The sequence below is a fragment of the Miscanthus floridulus genome, chromosome 18, assembly GCF_019320115.1.
Source record: "Miscanthus floridulus cultivar M001 chromosome 18, ASM1932011v1, whole genome shotgun sequence".
NCBI lineage: Eukaryota > Viridiplantae > Streptophyta > Magnoliopsida > Poales > Poaceae > Miscanthus > Miscanthus floridulus.
In genome coordinates, this window is record NC_089597.1 from 54,084,519 (window position 1) to 54,100,758 (window position 16,240).

The 16,240-nt window shown below is 42.1% G+C and overlaps 2 pseudogenes; one reads left to right on the top strand and one right to left on the bottom strand.

The window, feature by feature from the left end:
* The first annotated feature begins 7,652 nt into the window (after positions 1-7,652).
* Positions 7,653-11,720, top strand: LOC136520335 (aspartyl protease APCB1-like; annotated as a pseudogene).
* Positions 11,721-12,016: 296 nt separating this feature from the next.
* On the bottom strand, positions 12,017-14,142 carry LOC136521742 (aluminum-activated malate transporter 9-like; annotated as a pseudogene).
* Between the last annotated feature and the right edge of the window lie 2,098 nt (positions 14,143-16,240).

Consider the following 16,240-nt stretch of genomic DNA (forward strand, 5'->3'; position numbering starts at 1 on the left):
CCCAATGGCCCTATGCACTAGACTCTTGTCTAGTCTGGGTTCATGCTAAGGAGGTTCCATGATTTGGTGGGGCAGGGGGTCAAACCTGACAAAGGGTTCAATGAGGTACATGTTAGGCAGGTTGCACTCATGGTCTCTGAGTTTGCTGGAGTCAATGTGAGCACCCAGCAGATTTACAATCACCTGAGAAAGTGGAGGCAAAGGTGGGTTAAGATTGTTAGGCTCAAGGATTTGAGTGGTGCTCTGTGGGATGAGGACCACCATATGATAGTACTTGATGATGAGCACAACCTACTTTGCTTAGATACATATGAGTTGGCCTCTCCACTTTTGCATATAGCCATGCTAACGGTCTTATGCTGTAGGAAGTATTTTGATATGTAGCACTGACCTCATCTGATGCTACAAAGAACCATTTGCCGCCTGACCAAGGCTGCACCTAGTTTTGTAAAGCATAGGAGCCATGGTGATGGATGTGAGGCTGTGTTGATCTGTGTGGTGTAGACATTAATAATGGGTGATGGATTGTCACTTAGTTGATCTGAGCCCTAAAATACCTTAGATTATCACTTAGTTGATCTGAGCCCTAAAATACCTTGGATTGTCACTTAGTTGATCTGAGACATTTTAGATGTTGTTATTGTTCTTGTTATTCTTATTGTTGGAGTTCCTATTTGGCCGATGATGCAAACTATAGCAATCTGAGGTGGCTGTGGGTATTCTTCATGTTGATGCTTTATTGTCCTTCTTGTGTTTTCTCATGTCTATCATCAAACCGTGGGATACGTTCATTCTCAAGCAACTGTTGTAGGCATGTCCTACCGGATGGCTGAGATGGACGTGTCCCACGCTTTCATGGCAGCCATGAACTTGCCTCAGCAATTTGTGTTCTTATTTGCCACCTGGAATGATTGCAGTTAGCTTGCAAGATGATCATAAGTTAGTTTACAGTTAGCTGAGGCCTGCATTTTTTGTGCCTATGATGTCAACCATTTTTTGACTGGGGCTGATACAATTGTGAGATCCTTTTCATGCCTATGAAGATAACAGTGCCAGTTTGAGTAATAGATTATGCACACTGATGACCTTAGACTTATGAGGTACTGGAGCATTGTTTCTTCTATCTTCTACTTATGCTTCTCATGACTGTCGTCAAACCATGTGAGACATTCATGCCCAAGCAACAACTGGGCGGTTGTGATGATCTGATGGCTGGGCTGGATGTCTCTCATGGTTTCATGCCTGTCATGATCTTGGTTTTTATTATCTGTTTGAGGTTTGTTGTTGTCTATGTTTCTTAAGCTCCAAGTTCAAGGTCAAATGAAAAGGCAATTAAATCTAAGGCAAATCGATTGAACTAACCCTCATCTATCAACATATTATACTTGCTTTTATGTGTTTTTAAGGGGCACATGGCTTGATATGTTGTGTACCGTGGCAAGGTTCCTAGGGTATATGCAACCTAGGGCTAGATGCACTGCCCAGGTAACTGGTTTTAAAAACAACAGCTACAAGAGCTTCCCTAACAAAGAAGAGACAGAAGCATCATACTTGGAGTTCATGGGTTATGAAGATGACAAAGTTTTTGTCAAGCCTCCACCAAAGGTGGTCAGGAACACATCTGTGTTATTTGTTGTGGCTGTGGTGCAGTCTTTTTTCTTGCTGGTGCTTCTAGTGGTTCGTTCTTGCTCGTTGCTACAACTGCCTTGTGATGCTTCAAAATGTGTCAGTGCAAACTTGTAATGGACAATGACCTTATGAGGTATTGTGACCCTAATGTTGTTGACTATTAGATGAGAAAATTGTTGTATGCTTGTATTTTATCATTAGATGCTTCAAGGTCATTGTCAATGGACAATGGCACAATGAACTGAGGCGCAAAAACATCTCTATTGTCTGCCTTGTACTATTGAGTAGGGTGGTAACCTCACCAAAACCATACCTTGGGTGCTCACATCTTCTGTCAGTGCGTCCAAACCAAACACAGCTGGGCACACCAATTCATACCACAAAACCGTCCACACAAGCAACCAAACATGATTCCTATGATCCAGTATGCTACACTCATTTGCAACCAAACATGCCAAGGTGCATGGTCTCATCTGGTATGGTTCAAGCCTACAAAGGCCCTCCATCCCGGCTGGCAGACCAAGGAGCAACCAATCACGCCCTATATATCCCGATCAGCAATAGGGTCAAGTTTACGCCTGGCTCGGCTTTCGGATGTGCACGTAGAGAGGACATAATGCGTGTACGCGTTTGTATCAGAGAGTGAGATCGAGGCTATATAGGCGGGACCACAGCTAGCTCGAGATGGACGCTGTACCATTGATGTGAACTGACCCTGGTTACTACGGACCCTATTCGCTTCAAAGGCGGGACCACCTGCTAGCTCGAGATGAACGCTGTACCATTGATGTGAACTGGCCTCGGTTACTACGACCCTATTCGCTTCGAAGGTGGGACCACCGCTAGCTCGAGATGGATGCTGTATCATTGATGTGAACTGACCCGGTTACTACGGCCCTATTCGCTTCAAAGGCGGGACCACCGCTAGCTCGAGATGGACACTGTACCATTGATGTGAACTGAACCCGGTTACTACGGTCCTATTCACTTCAACTTGTCAGCTCGGTTTATGAGATATGGTACAATATTTTTCTCTCATAATAAAACAGTATCAACTGCACTTATCAGCCGAAAAAGACGTACAATATTAATAACAAACCTGGATGGCAGCCGTAGCATCAGTCGGAACGGAAGATTACGATCAGAAAGCCCCTTGTTGTTCACATAACGATCCTTTACACCGACAGTACATGTACCAAAAGCCGTGACCACGCAGCACTCAGAAGGGAGAAAAGGCGAGGCGAAACAGTGAGAGTGAGACTGAACAACCTGAAACCGACCGCACAACGATGATCCAAGGGCACCAGCAGCAGGTATCGTGCATCTACCACCTGCTGCGGGCACTGCCCACTGGCAGGCACACATGCATCGAAGCCAAGTCACGGAAATCAACGGATCGGAGACCCTTTCCCCTGCACCAATCACCAACCTAACCGATCGATCAATCTTTTGCTTTTGTTAGGTAGGTGACGACGCTAGCTGAATAGATGATCCTGGGACTTGGAGAGGTTTGAGCGTCGTCGATCAGCAATAATGCAATCGATCCTGCACTTTGCATTGTGTGAGGTTGCTCTTGCTGCTGCTGCTGCTCCGATGACGAAACCCTTTATTTTGATGCCCAGCATATATGGCTTGGAGGCATGCGTCGGGTCAGATACCCGGGTCGCCGTTGATTCCGCGGCACTCAAAGGCGGCCCGGACGGCGGGCGCCGCAACGACGCTGAAACTGACCCTGCAGCCGCCCGGGTGGACTTTTTTTCTTGCTTCTTCCCCTACCTAGCGCCTAGCGGGGATAGCCTGAAACTGCCTGCAATGTGTGATAAGGAACCTACCTTAGATATGTTCGCTCTTAGTATAGTCTTATTAGCTTCAGAGTTTGTAGATAGGTTCACAGGACGTCAGTCACTACTACACCACCGGGGCACCTGAGGCTGAGAGATTGTTCATGCATGTCAGGCAGAGGAGACACAGGTCAGGTCCTCACAAATATGGCATGGCAGAGTATTCAGCTGCACATAGCTGATGGAACCATTAATTTAGACAACAAGACACACAGCAGGGTAAGGACCAAGGGTCGTTGGTGATGATGTAGTCATGTAAGCCAAATAATCTGCTGAGTGATTATTCCTTTGCTTTTCTCTAATCTAACTTCCAATGGGGGCCGGGAAAAAAAAGAAAAAGAAAAAGATCTACCTCTTGTTATTGCTCTAGTAGTTGTCGGGGCGCCGTCAGGATATTGCTATGCTAGCATCCATCCAATGCAAGAAAAACAGAGTGGCTGCTCACGCTAACGGATTGGTGGTGCTGATCTTTGCTTAGGATGCACTGCAAATCTTAAGGTGACGGGCTCGAGTGCTTCTTAAATGTACTATTAATTTAGACCCACATGATTTGCGCTAGCTTCTTTTTGGTTACGAGCAATATATATATATATATATATATTTCTTTGGAGAATGTCATTTCGCTGTTGCTATAGAATATCCATGTGAAAGACCATCTATCTGACGACGCAATCAACTGTTTGGACTATATATGCGCTCGCTTTTTATAAATGCATACTGCTTAAAATATATATAAAAAAACAGTCGATTCACAAAAAGATTGCGAAGCTGGAAGCCTCGATCTGTAAATATTTATGCTTAAAAATTTGGCACATGACAACGACTTCCAATCCGAAAAAAAAGTTAATAGTACACTGCTACAGGGTCATCGAATTTGAGCTTGCAAACTGTATACGTGCGTACTTAACCTGACAAAACGCCATTATCAGATGCCTGCGCCAACAACTACATGCCTGCCCATAACCAACCAAAGCGTAGCCGAGGCGCAAGCCTGACACGAAACATACACCGGTGATCAGGACAGGCACAGCAACACACGAGAAACCAGCAAAAAGCTAACAACTCTGAAAAACTCGCCAAATTAATTTCAGTTCCGAAATATATATACAAGTCAACAAACATGATGGAAGCAGCCGCAATCATTACCTCCTTTATGTAAGTAGAACCACAATTTTTTGGTCCACTAAAGTTTGCCTGAAATATTAACGGCATGTTCGCTTGGTCGTAAACGATCGTAAATTTTTAGACTAGAACAGTATTTTTCTCTCATACAAAACCAGTCAGCAGTAATAATCCACGATCGTATACGATCGTTTCAGCCCTAGCCGAACAGGTTATAAATTTTTTTCACAAATAGGGACTTTTTCTGATGTTAGCCTCCATAATAAAGAACGAACTGTTCCAATTCTTTTTAGACAGAAATGATACGCAGGGGAAAATACAGAGAAAGATCTCTGCTCATACAGACATGTTCCTTGTACTCCAAATTTCTACCACTATAGCATTGCATACTCCCTCGGTTCCGAAGGAAAGTTGTTTTAGGTTTGCCATATATAAGTCAATAATTTTCTTCAGATTTGACCAAATTCAATGATGGATTTAATGAAACTAATTATGTGTCGTAGAAGTTGCTCTGTTTTTTTAATAATTTGGTTACACTCTAAGAAGTTGGACTTAGGATACAACTAAATTAACAAATTAATAAATTTTAAAAGGGAGCATTCTGCAGAGAGAGAAAAATTATAGTCACGCACGTTTCACCTCCAAACAAAAGAAAGTAGAGGAAGAAAACATTTCTATAATGAGTTCTTGAGAAACAAAGGTGAGAGCCACTCCATGATAATTGTATTACTGCTCTCCTCAAATTTATAGTTTAATGGCCTATTTGAATCAGTTTTGAATCATTAGAATCTTTGGTTGTGAACGTGATTATGATAATATGCATTATGGATTATACTAATCTATGTTGTTTGTATTCATAAATAATTATAGTGCTGGATTATTGTCCATTGACCTAGAGTCTCCTGTTAATATCTTTGAGGTGAATTATAGCATTATAAGAATCTATTAGTTTTTTTTTGGATTATTATAGTACATCTCATAATTTTGGGTGTTCGGATTACCTAGATATTATTTTAGCTGATTACTGTAACTCAGAGGGGGTCCAAATTGGTCTCTAAGTGTAGTACCTCGATCTGACATGAATAAAACTTTAAAACGACATTACAGAGTTTTATATACAGTAGCCAAGGTGATGACGGGCATATATAGCGACACACCAGACTTATATATAACTTTATACTTAAATTTGCATCGACTTTCCTATCCATAAAAATCAATACCACTACTCCAAGGTCATGAAATTTCACTGCAAACTATATGTAACAAAATGCCAATATATAAAGGCTTTATGCCGCCAAATACACCTGCGGTGACTTCATCAACATCGAGATTTGCCAGTTCAGTCTTTCGGATGTGTTTATATAGATAGGTTGTTTGTGTTTGTACAGTGATTTAAAAAAACTACATGCCATAGTGGAGGAACTGTAGCCGAGGTGATGACGGGCATATCTCTAATATAGCGACACACCAGACTACAAGAGCAAGCAACCAAACCAAGTTAAGAACTCTCAAATACCTCTCACAAAGGGAGAAAACAGATTCGCTAATTTTCAGTTGCCATGAAAACCTTCGCTTCTTCAAATATATATTCAGCATGATGCAAGCAGCAGCCACAATAATTTGTTTCTCCCATTTTTGTTTTATGCAAGTGGTTTTGGTCCATGAAAGTTTGCTTGAAAATTTTGACTTTCTTTCATAAATAGGGATTTGACCTGATATTAACCTCCGCAATGAGCACATGTCCCTATTATTTGCACATAAAAATTATACGTAGCAAAACACGTCTCTTGCACACACACACACACACACACACACACACACACACACACACACACGCACGCGCACACACACACACACACACACACACACACACACACACACACACACACACACACACACACAATATATATATATATATATATATATATATATATATATATATATATATATTATATATATATATAGATCGTGCTTCCGTGGCACGTCTTTCATAAAAAAAAGGATATACAGACATATTCGTTATAGTCAAAATTTCTACCGCTATAACAATACTTTCAGGTAGCTAAGGAGGAAAATCCCTTCACTCTATCATTGTTCGTTTCAATTTTACAAATATTTATTTCTTATGGTACCTCGATGTGACATGAGCACAAAAAGGGGTTTAAGAATCCGTTTTGTTTTCCTTGTGTAGGACTAAAAATGAATCACCAAACAATATATATATATATATATATATATATATATATATATATATATATATATATATATATATATATATATAATGTAAATATGACCAACTTAAGAAAAAAAATAGACGATTCTTCACTAAAAAGAAAATAGATTACCCAAATTCGAGTTGAAAATGAGTCAACATGGATAGTCGGGGTTTATGACCACACCTTTCACCCAACTAGTTGAGCTACGCTCTCACTTTCTTAAACTATATATAATGGACAACTGCATATTGATTTGATTTACGATGGAAGCAAAAATAGGGCTTGGTAGAATAATGGGGAGGCATCCAGTTAAAGGGAAATTCGTGGTCTTGTCTACCTCATTTATAGAGTCAAAATTGGAATTGGCATTATTATACAATTTTTTACATGTATAATAATATAGTTGGAGAGAAATCCATTTCCATAACTTTTCTCTCCCCTTGGTTAATTAAAGGTGACTCTATATAGAACATTTATTTCCAACTTGAAAGGTATACGTATATACCTTTCTTATTATCGAGAACTTTGTACATATTCCATAATTGTCACGCCGTGAAAACAACCTATATAGCATTGATTGAATCTAGAAACGGACGCAGGTAGCCCACGAGTCCACGACTGGATTACCGCACCACCGTACCATCCAGCCAAGAGACGGTCATGCCAGTTACAGGTGGCCACGACAAAGACAGGCCACACCACACCGCCGTTGAATCTTTTGGGCAACTGATGGATGAATCGCGCGCCGAAATCCCCGTCCTGCCCCCACCTGGACACCTCGCAGGCCGGGTCGTCGGGACTTGGCCTTCGGGGGCGGACCGGTGATTCATATACCAAACCCAGTCCGCGAAACAAACCAGTCGCCGCCCTGCCTTCCTCCTTCCCTCGCAGGCAGAGGCACGCAGCTCGCGTGGCATTGCGTTTGCCGCGCGGCCTGCTTCTCTTCTCTCCAGCGACAGCGACATGGCCGCCACGCCGGTGACGTCGCCGTCGCCGGCTCCACCACCGGAGGAGGACGAGGGGAGAAAGCAGCAGCACCAGCGGGTTCCCAACGGGTACGTTATGATCGTCGTCCCCAACGCCGGCCACGAGTTGCCCGCCTCCTCTCTTCCTCATGACGCCGACGCCCCAGAGGACGAGGAGGAGCGGCCGCGGACGTCCTCACTGTGGCGCGCGGCGGTGCTGGCGCTCGCGGCGGTGGCAGTGGCGGGCTACGTCTGCCTGTACGCGGGGCGGCTCTTGGAGACGCGGGAGGACGATGGCGGCGACGACGACCCGGTGGGCGGCCGCAGGTCCTTCCTGCTGCCGCTCTACCCGAAGCCACGCCGCGGCGGGGCTACGAAGTGGGCCAGCGGCGACGACTGGCCGCAGAATTCCACCGGCAACCTCTTCCCGGAAGGGTGCGTGTAGCCTCTTCAAGAATTCGGTTCCGTAGTTCTGTCCAACAGTATCTGTTCTTCGTCTTCCATTCCGTCTGCTGTTACATTCTCGAACAAGCTGGGTTTCTAGGAATTTGTTCGTTCCTTGTTGTTAATTGCTTTCTGTGGGGGAAAGGTCTGCTGCCTTCTTTCTCGTTCAATGCGCTTCTTGTAGTATGCGTTGGTCCTTGGGTTTATCACTTTATCGGCTCTCTCGTTCGCGGACACTCCTTGACAAATTCCGGTTTGTCGGCTCCAAATTGCGGACACTTTTTGCTCTATTTTCGGTGATTTTGAGTTCGTCGCCTCATAATTGCGCCCATTTCTGTACACTTTCGCATGATTTCGAGTCTGTTGTCGTGTCTCCCTTTTCCATTCAGTTGGCTATACCCCGTTCGCGTGCCCTTAAACCCGGCTTGATTCGCTTATTTTTTCATTCGGAACAGTATTTTTTTCTCGCAAATTCCTCCAGCATTCCTCAAACCATCCAAATTCCTCCAGAATTCAGAAAAGCGAATGCTCTACTTGTTTGTTTTCGGGGAGTAGTTGGAACTGTCATTTGTTTTAGTGCTAGTTGCAGAGTTTGTACTCTAGTCGTTCGTTCCTTCACAGAATTGGAAGTACGTTTGACCATCATACGGAACCGTAAACTCTCTCAATCATTTGGGATTTCATCATTCAGTAGGGTCTACGCTCTCGAAGATGTCTATACTCAGATATACAACTGTCGGTTAACAGTGCGCTTTCGAATAAATTAGAGCGATACTGCTTTGCTGGCTTGGAAGTCAACACTCGTCCCAACAAACGGACATAGAATAACTATTTGATGATAGATCGTCTTTTCTTGTTTATATATACATCCAACTGCTGTCGGTAGGCCCTGATCACCGCTGTTGTTAACATCGCATTATTTTCCTTCTAAATGTTAATGTCCTTATTACCTGTGCAGGCTATACTACACTACTATCTCATTGGGCAATCCTCCAAGGCCTTATTTTCTTGATGTTGATACTGGGAGCCATGCAACATGGATACAGTGCGACGCGCCATGCACAAGCTGTGCAAAGGTATGTACACACCATTTCAGCTACATGCTCCGTTTTACTACAATGTTGCTGCATGATGATCTTAATTAATAATTAGTGGTAAATTCCATGTGGCTTAGTGGTTGAGGGGCTGAAGTCATGGGTTCAAAGTCCCCATTTGAAGGACTTCTTTTTCATGATTAGCTGGATTGTCCCAAGTTTACTGGATTCTGTAATAAACATTATTCAATCTTGTTACAGGGAGCTCACCCTGTATATAGGCCTGCGCGGACGAACCTAGTTCCTGCCAGTGATCCACTTTGTGATCGAGTCCCAACATGACAACCCAAATCAGTGCGACTATGATATCAGTTATGCCGACGGAAGCTCCTCTATGGGCGTTCATGTAAGGGATAATATGCAGTTCATCAGTGAAGATGGTGAAAGGGAAAATGCGGACATTGTGTTTGGGTATGAGTCCACCTTCCAATAACTGATAACATCATGACATGTATGTATAATGATGATTGTTGTTAGCACATTGTCTAAGAAACTAACTGCCATTTGTCCATCACATACAGGTGTGGATACGATCAGCAAGGAATTCTTCTGAACAGACTAGAAAATACTGATGGCATTCTCGGCCTGAGCAACCAGGCACTAAGCCTTCCTACACAGTTAGCCAGCCGAGGTATTATTTCCAATGCTTTCGGTCACTGTGTGACGAGAGATCCCAGTGGTGGTGGTTATTTGTTTCTTGGCGATGATTACATTCCCAGATGGGGTATGACTTGGGTCCCTATCCGAGATGGTCCAGCAGAGTAAGTTGCCTCTGTCTTATGGAAAATTATTTCAGTTCGTGTGGCTATCATTCTTTCCTTGGATGTCATGCATCATTTTTAGACATTGCGATATGCTGTGTTGCAACATATCCTCAGCAATCTTACCAGTTCATGTCACTCTCTGAGACTGAAACCATAAAAGGGAAAAAATTACTCAACTGCTTTTCTATAGCTCGTTACTCTCTCCCTATTATCACAGTCACCACATGCATCAGGAAATGCCATGAAACTGACCTGCATGCTATGTCTCTACTCAAATCACAAATATTTAGTTGCAAAAACAGCCATATATATATATATATACCCCTTTCCTATGAAATAAAATTGCACATGAATACGCTGTTATATAAAGTTGAAATAATAACAGTTAGGTCATATAACTGAAACTTTCTCTTTCTTGTGAGCTTCAGTGATATACGCAGAGCCCAAGTTCAGCAAGTAAACCACGGGGATCAGCAGCTCAATGTGCAAGGGAAGTTGACTCAAGTGATCTTTGACAGTGGGTCCACATATACATATTTCCCAAATGAGGCTCTTATAAATTTGATATCTTCGGTGAGTGTCAATTCTTCTATAGATGTAATCACAAAACAGGTCAATTCTTATGTTTTCTTTTAATTTAACAGCTGAAGGCTGCATCCCCGCGATTTGTACAAGATGACTCAGACAAAACACTTCCTTTCTGCATGAAAGCTGATTTTCCAGTGAGGTAACATGATTGAAATCTCTTAATTGAATATGCCTTTTTTGCTAAATTGACAGGCATTTTTTCAGATCTGTGGATGATGTGAAATATTTTTTCAAGCCCTTGAGTCTGCAATTCGAGAAACGATTTTTCTTCTCCAGAACCTTCAACATTCGTCCTGAAGATTACTTGATCATCAGTGTAGGTTCCCATGTGATGTTTCTTACATCTGATTAACACTGTATACTCCATTTCCTATTTGAAGTACAGTAGTACACATACAACATCATGGTTTTCCTGGGATTCATTTCAGGATAAGGGCAATGTCTGCCTGGGGGTGCTCGATGGAACAACGATCGGTTATGATTCAGTAATAATAGTCGGAGGTATTCGGTGGTCATTTTCTTGACAAATTTCGACTTCCCAATCTATTCCTGCTAAATTTATCCTTATCTCATATTTGTTGCAGATGTTTCTCTTCGTGGAAAATTGATTGCTTATGACAATGATGAGAATGAGGTCGGGTGGATCGATTCAGACTGCACCAACCCTCGCAGACCAAGCAGAATTCCTTCCTTCCTGCGACGAGCGTTGCACAACCAACTTCTGTAAATACTACAAAGATGCTACTGTGAAATCAGCTGACCATGCTTGTTCTTACAGACGTGCAATCCTGCGTCTGAATTCTGAAACTGCCATGGAACCCTCCTCTTCTTTGGTTATAATCGTGTGGAGAAATGTAACTACGAGATAGAAAAACGGTTACAAGACGGGGAAATAGGAAGTAAAGGTAGATAAGCATAGCTAGCATATTGTACTTTGTATTCCCGCTGCCTGTATATAGTCAAAAGCAGCAGTCATGTTTGCTATGTTGTAGAGATCTCTCACTTTGTAAGATTAAAGTGGGGAAGCATAACATAATCGATAGCAGCAGTTGTGGTATTTCATTTTTTGAAAAGTTGGCAGGACCACTGCCATGTCATATGGTTGGGACACTTGTGATATTTCTGATTGGTATTCAGTTTCATCAACAGTTTTCTGATCGATGGAATACTGTGAAAGGATTCTAATTCGCAAGACAGTCTACACAACTTTCATCAATAATACATTAAAGACAACCAAAACTAACAAATAACAAGAAATCACAGTGATACAAAAACCAAGATCAAATTTTCTGGTGAGTGCAAAAAAGAATGAAAAACAGGCAATTCACAAAATATACTTTGAACCCTTGTGCAACCAGCCAGGTGTAACATTATTTACAAGGCGCTGAAAACACAATACAGGAGATGCAGAGATCAGCATTTTACCATATATATTGATGATTTCTGTGGCTGTAAACTGAACTCCAGCAATACAGCTTGCAATCATCTGGTTGCACATTTACAAGTTCAGTGTACATTCCGTACCCCCAAATTAATTTTAAAAACAGAAACTGGGTGCCAAAACAGGATTGCATGGTCATCTGAAACTGAAGCCTTGCAGGTTGTCATCAGTGTCAACTCTAGAATCCTACCAATTTGAGTATTTTTCAAAAAACCTAACATCACTTGTGCTAACTGCAGTAGGCTCCTCCACAGGATCCTTAAAGTTAGCCTTCTCACTCAACTCTTCAAATGCATTAACAACATTCTGTAGTCTGGCAACAAATTCAATCAGAAGTGATGCAAATGTAGCCAAGGACAAGGCACTTGCACTTTCATATGTTTGGGAATCCTCATCTTCAAGTGGTATGTTTGGATGGAATGATCTACGAGCAGGCCAAGAAAGTAGTGGCTTAAAACCGTCAATTGTTGATGCTGAATCAAATCTGCTCAGAAATGAATTTCCAAGAAAGCTCTTTGACTGATGCACTAAAGTTTGATCAACCATGGTAGGTTCCACCCCTCCATTGTTGTTTTCTTTGGCTTTGTTTTCTTTTTCCACAGCACTGGTGCCATCATTCTTGTTTTCTTTGTTCTTGTTTTCCTTTTCCACAGCACGGGTGCCATTTAAAACTTCTTTGATTCCTTGAGCTTGCTTGCTAGCATCCCATCTTTCAGTGTTCACCAGAAGATATGATGTCTCATCAATCTTTTTTTGCAACACTTCAGCTGCCATGTGAACTTCGAACAGAATATCTGAAGAACTCAGCTTGGTCATTGTCTTAACTCTGCTTCCAAGCTCGCGCAACACTTTAGCTCCTTCCTGTCCCACTCTTTGAATCTCTGCAGCAAATACCCTTCTACTTTCTGGTGGAGCCTAATGTCCATAATATATTTGTTTAGAAAAAAAAGATGCAGAGTCTCAACAGTTTGTTGTTGACATTAAATGGACAAACCTGAATTTCTGAAAGAATGCAACCATGTAATGCCATGACTGCAAAGGAACAGTGCCTCAATGCTCCACTAACTTTGGTGAAACTCCTCCAAGGATAGTTCATTGTTTGTAAGGGCCATGGGGTGGCTCCCATATAGCAAAACCAAGCTGAAAACACACTAGAAATTACCTAACCAAAATTCACCAAAATACACATGGCAGACTGTTGATTGTTGAATATAGAGCAAGCACAAACCAGGGTTTCTTCCTGTGCTGATGCCTCAACAGCTGCCCTGTACCCACTATATAGAGGATCATCAGATGCTTGATACACAAGTATTTTTGAAGGAATCCTTTCATATTCCATGCATCTCAGATATCCATCAACGCAACCTAGAGCAAATGTACAATGAACAGTATCAATCATATAACTTGATGTCATTAATTTGGCAGATTTGGCAAGAAATAAACAAATCAGAAGCATATATAATCAATAGCTACTAGTTGACCAAGGACACGAAACACCATATTTTAACTTCTCCAGCATTGGAAATACTCTGAAGTTTGAGCAGCATGCAAGGTCATACCTTCCAAGGATTTTGCAACACCAGTGAAATTCTTTGCTATCAAGTTGTGCAAATCCTCTCCCGCCCAGATTGGGTAGATGCCTATATTGATTCCAAGACTGACAGCAGCACCAATAGCAATCAATATAAATCTGCTTGTAGCTGTATCAGTGAATTTCCCAGTGTTGTACCCAGAGACCATAACATAACAGAATGTCAACAAGAACACACGGAATCCATACTCATACGGCTTCATCTTCGGATGCAGCTTTGTCAAGGTTGTGACAAAGGCTACCAATATAAACAAGGAAAATTGCACTTTAGATATATTCATAGGCCCCATTGAGAAAAAAAAAATCGAATGCTCTCAGAATGTAAGTGCTCACCAACAATAAGGATGCTTGTTATAAGAATTACTTCCTCCAGTTTTCCCAGATGTTTGGACAATTCTGCAACTGCTAGAGCAAAAGCTCCTGCAGTTAGTGTCCCCAATCCCCGATTAAAACCCTTTGCTTAAGGTTGCACCTGCATCAACACTGACTAAAATCAATTACAGAATATGAACAAATGAATTTGCAGGTGTGCACAGCCACTGGGACCCATCTTCTTCAAGTTGAAAATTTTCCATCTAAGCAAAAAATGAAAAAGAAAAAAAAACAAGCACCTCAATAGACCAGTGACAAAAACGAAAGGTATAAAAAAGAACAGCTTTCTTAGTTGCAAATAAAAAACCTTCCCTCGGATTAATCACTGAGGTACACTTATTTAAGTCCCAAGTACTAAACAACAATGTTTTATGATCGGCTTATCGTTCCTAATCGTATGTACCGATTAGGACGATCAGACGATTATCGACGATAGGACGATAATCGACTATGATGGTCTAATCGTCCATATAATCGGTCTAGCATATAGCAGGACTATATAAGTTATATCATATATGTATGGTATATATATAATATACCATATACTATATATTTATATAGTAGACATCGAGCATTACTATATATTCATATATATATTTATATACCATAGTAGACATCGAGCATATACCATATACTATACAGTAGACATCGAGCATTACTATTTATATAGTAGACATCGAGCATATACCATATACTATATACCATATACTATATATATATGTATGGTACATATATAATATACCATATACTATATAATATACCATATACTATATATTCATATATGTCATCCTAAGTGTTGATCGGTAAAGAGACCTAATCGACGATAATCGCGATTAATCGACGATTAATCGGACGATCAGGTTTCTGATCGCTCTGATCGAATCGGAGGACCTAATCGAGTTGCTAAGTACCGATAAGGACGATTAATCGCGATTAATCGTGATTAATCGGACGATCAGAAAACATTGCTAAACAAAGCATTTATCTATGTTTTTTTAAACTTTCTGCATCACAGAAACAATACCTACAATATTTAACAACCAATCTTACTTTTTCTTCCAAATTGTATTTGTTTAGTCCATTTGAGTAGCCATTATTCTCTGAGCTCTTACATTAGACCTACACAAAAAGGGTTTCCAAATAAATTTGATGATACCCATACTTTAATAAGCAATTGTGCCCGGATTAAATTTTAAGGTATGATAGTTTGGACTTTGAAGATGTCTCAAGAAGCATCTGGCCTAAATTTTAAGAAGTTGTGGTCCATCACCATTGTGAATATAGTTTTAATAAAGTTACACATCCCACTGCACACAGGTTGAAATAAAATATGCCAGCCAACAACATAAACTATGCAAGCACCATTTCTTAATCCATCTACCACCGGATCTTCAGCAATGTCAAAAGCCGCTCTATCACCAGGTCTTCGAACGATGCCAAAAGCAGGGGCACGTTCAACAGTAGGGATGAAACGGTACGGAAATATTCCGAACCGAACCGCATCGTTTTCTACATTTGAACCAATCGATTCGCATTTTCGGACAAATTCAAATTCGGTTCGAAATTCCAGACTATCAAATTCGAAAACGGAACGAAAATGGTTTAGCTTTTTTCCAACCATTTTCTACTTTTCTACGTTTAATTCAGAGTGTACCGTTTTTCTAAATTCGGTTTAAACCGAATTTGGTCCACTACGCAGTACGCACAGCCAGCCCACAAAGCCCACTCTACAGCCCAGCCCAATGGACAAACCCTAATCTCCTCAGTCCTCCCACTCCTCCGACTCCTCCCTGGACCCTATCCCTCCCTGGCTCCCTGCCGGCGCAATCATCCTCCGCATCCCCTATCCTCGCCGCGCGGGCGAGTGGCGATGGGTGACGCGACCGCGATCCGCGAGCGCGCCGCGCCTCCTCTTCCACGGTGCCCGCGTCCTAGCCCACTCCCCAGTCCCAGCCCGCCAGCGCACCGGCCGCCACCCACCACGAGGCAGCGCCGCCACCCCGGCCATCGATGGCACCCACCGGAGCTGGAGAAGGGGGTTCTGCTCCTGGATCGAAGATCAAGGGCAAGTCCAAGACCAAGAGCGTGCGCCACCTTCTAGCGCCGCCGGCAGCATCGACAGCGGCATCGGCACCGGCAGCAATGGCTTCTCCAGCAGCAGGTACTAATTTAG